At 37.6% G+C, this 4,013-nt stretch overlaps 1 pseudogene; it reads left to right on the top strand.

Moving 5' to 3' along the window:
• Positions 1-278: 278 nt before the first annotated feature.
• On the top strand, positions 279-2,230 carry LOC110313792 (annotated as a pseudogene).
• Positions 2,231-4,013: the final 1,783 nt, after the last annotated feature.

Here is a 4,013-nt window from a genome sequence, read left to right as displayed (position 1 = left end):
ATTTAATTTTATATTTTTAAAGAGCACGTATTCTGATAATTTCCCCCTCTTTATCTCTTCCTCTAATGTGCCCAAGTTTATACTTACATATTTATATATCAATTTGAATACTTATTTTCTCCCTCTCTTTATCTTTCATATAAAGGAAAGAAAAGTAACAGTAAAAATAGAAGCTCTCTTGAGTCATGCCTGAGCAGACTTGGCTTACCTGTAAGTCAGACATGGTCCTGGCTCACCATGCTCTTTACTATTACTTGGCTTTGCTGAGGAAGTGAATCATGGACTACAAAATGTTGAAGACCTTTGCTTTTCAGGTAGAAATCACTCAGGTCTTGTCCATTATCATCAATACTTTCTACTCCTTTTAGAGTTGATCTCTAATGCTTCTGATGTCTTGAATAAGGTTTGGTATGAGAGTCTGACAGATGTATCCAGGTTGTACAGCATCAGACATCTGAAAACTAACATCTCCCCTAACCCTACATTGACTTTGGTGAACAGAAGCATTGGCATGAACAAGGCTGACTTCATAAATAACTTGGGAACCACTGCTAAGTCTGCCACATAGGCATGCATGTTTGCTTTTCAGGCTGTTACAGACATCTCCATGATTAGCAGTTTGGTGTTGGATTCTATTTGGTCTATCTAATAGCGGAGAAAGTGGTTGTGATCACAAAGCACAATGATGATGAACACTATGCCTGGAAAATCTGTGCTATTGGATACTTCATAGTTCCTGAAGACCATGGTGAGCCTACTTTAAGGTGTGCCAATTGATCCTTCACCTCAAAGAAGACTAGACAGAATACTCAGAGCAGAGGAGGTAAAGACAGTGGTAAGGGAACACTCGTACTTCATCGGTTATTATATCATTCTCTGTCTGGAAAAGGAACAAGAGAAGGATAGAAGTAATGATGAAGAAAGGAGAAAAGGATGATAAAGAAAATCCTAAAATAGAAGATGTCGAATCAGAGGAGGAGAATGACACTGGCAAAGATACAAAAGAAAACAGGTTAAGGAGAAATACATTGATCAGGAAGAGATGAATAAGGCTACACTAATTTAGATAAGAAACCCTGATGATATCCCTCAAGAGGAATATGGCAAATTCTACAAAAGCCTCATCAGTGTTTGGGAAGGCTTCTTGGTAGTCAAGCACTTCTCTGTAGAAGGTCACCTGGAGATCAGAGAATTACTCTTCATTTCTCACTGAGCTTCCATTGACCTTTTTGAGAACAAGAATAACATCAAACTGTGCATACATCATCTACTCATCATGGACAGATCAAAGGAGCTGAGATTGGAGTACCTTACTTTTCTCCATAGTGTAGTAGACACTGAGGACCTGCCTCTGAAAATCTACTGAGAAGTGCTCCAGCACATAAAGATCCCTAGAGTCATCCACAAAATACACTGAGAAGTGCATTGTGCTCTTTTCTGAGTTGGCTGAAGACAAGGAAAACTATGAGAAATTCTATGAGTCATTTTTCCACGAATTTAAAGCTTGGAATCCATGAAGAATACAATAATTGTTGCCGCCTCTCTGAGCTCCTTTGCTATCAATCTCTTCAGTCTGGAGATGAAAAGGCTTTCCTATTAAAGGATGTGTCTCACATGAAGGAGACACAGACTATATCACAGGTGAGATAAAAAAGCAGATGGCCAAAATTGCCTTTGTGAAATATGTGAACAACTAGGGCTTGGAGGCATCCTATAGGACAGAACCTATTGACAAGTACTATACTTAAGGGATTTGATGGAAACAACCTGGTCTCAGTGACTAAGGAGTGCACGGAGCTACCAAAGGATGAGTAAGAGAAAAAGAAGTGGGGAAAGCAAGGCAAATTTAGAGAATCTGTGCAACCTCATGAAGGAGATCTTGGATAAGAATGTTGCAAAAGTGACAATCTTCAGTAGTCTTGTATCTTCACGCATTGTATCAAGCACCTATGGCTAGACAGTTAATATGGTGTGGATAAGGAAGGCCCAAGCATTGCAGGGAAACTCTTCAATGGGTTATATAATAGCTATAAATCATCTAGAGATCAGTCCTTACCACTCCATTCTGGAGAACCTGCTGCAGAAGGCCGAGGCAGAAAAAAAATTGTAAAGCTGTTAAGAACATGGTGGTGCTGCTGTTTGAAACTTCTCTGGTTTCTCACTTGAGGATTTCCAAACTGACTCCAACTGACTCCATCACATGATTTCACTAGGCCTGGAAGAAAAATGACAGGGTTTCTCTGTGTAGCCCTGGCTTTCTAAAAAAAATAAAAAAATGCAAAGAAAAAAGAAAAAGAGAATGGATGCATACTAATACAGTATCCACTTCTCAGGGTGAAACTGAAATTAAATACCTCTTGTAGTGAGAAATGACTGGGAAGGGAAGCTAGTTGGTTAAGACCTCAGGGCCTCTAGGTACCTCATTAGCATGGAGAACTCTGTTCTGGGCCCATGTGACTATAGGTCATGTTTCCTTATGTGAGGAGTGTGGCATGTATTCCAGGCCAGAAATCTGGCAGGGAGTGGTAAGTTGCCTAAGTCTCAGATGTGTGCTCACTGCATTTCTGGGTCTCAACCTGCTCTACCTTACCAAGCTTCCTGGCATGATTTTACTGTCCAACAACAATGTACCAGTATATTTCTCAAGTGAGTCTCTGCTGTACATTTCATTGTTTGTATAGGTAAAATTTTCTCGAATGGTACCATGCAAAGTACTTTTCACACAACGAGGGATAATCAGTAGAGGTAAAGCTTCTAGTTGGGTACAATCTTCATTTCTCTGTGTTTAATGACATAAGTGATACCTTCACCAATAGGGCTGTGTGGTCAGGTCATGAAGGATAACTTACAGTTTTTCCAGTATTATGTGATTTTAGAGAGAGACTCTATTGGACACTTTGGCCAATGTAGTCAGGTTTTCTAATATATATATTGACCTTATGGCCTTATATTGACCATATATTGGCTAACCTCCAAGATAGACTCCACACCCAAGAAGAGTTGGCCAACATAAATCAACTTGATGGCCTTAGAAAGTGAAAGAGAGAAAGAGTTAGAGAGGAGGAGTGAGAGAACAAAATTGGATATGTATGAAAGTAGAAGTGATTATAAGAATGGTGGCCAGGCAGTGGTGGCACATGCCTTTAATTCCATTACTTGGGAGGCAGAGGCAAGTAGATTTCTGAGTTCAAGGCCAGCCTGGTCTACAGAGTGAGTTCCAGGACAATGAGGGCTATACAGAGAAACCCTGTCTCTAAAAACAAAAACAAAAATGAAAACAACAACAACGAAAAAGAGGAATGGTGGAGGGGAGAAGATCAAGATAATATAAAATGTTAAAATAATTAATAAATATATTTTTAAAAATTAACATATTTTACCTTCTTAAAATGTTCTTCTTTGATATTATCTACTCTTGCATAGAAATTTTTTTGCAGTATATTAGAGCTTGAGGACATTACCTCACAGCTTCTGTAGTCCTATGTTTCAGGGTATCTGGACCTTGTACATATTATATTCACAGATTTAATAAAAACAATACCAGAACCTGTTCACTGTGCTCATACCTTAGCACTCCTGAGGATGAGGTACTAAAATTACATCAAATGTGAGGCTGTACTGAGTTTCACTCCTACTAAAACTAATGAGTAAGACCTTGTATGGTTTATCTACTTTTTTGGTATTATTAACAGTAGTTGATATATACCATGATCATAATTTCTTGCTTAGTTTTCTGTATGTTTTGTATCTGTGCTGGAGAAGTTATAAGCTGTCTTCTAAATGAGATGAAACATTTTTGATAATTTTTTTGCTTCAAATTTTATTTTTCTTATATTATCCTGGATTTATGAGGAGTCGGGTACTTAGTTTTTTTATGAATTATAGTTTCATTATACTTTAATATTTTTGTAAACATAAAAGATTGTATAAAATGTAACTATATTTACATCACATTTGAAATATAATGAGATTATAAGTGTTTATACATAGATATGTAAAAAACAATAGTTATA

Source organism: Mus pahari, chromosome X (assembly GCF_900095145.1).
Source record: "Mus pahari chromosome X, PAHARI_EIJ_v1.1, whole genome shotgun sequence".
Taxonomy (NCBI): Eukaryota; Metazoa; Chordata; class Mammalia; order Rodentia; family Muridae; genus Mus; species Mus pahari.
Note: the sequence above shows the minus strand (reverse complement) of the source record. Positions and strands in the feature narration are given on the sequence as shown.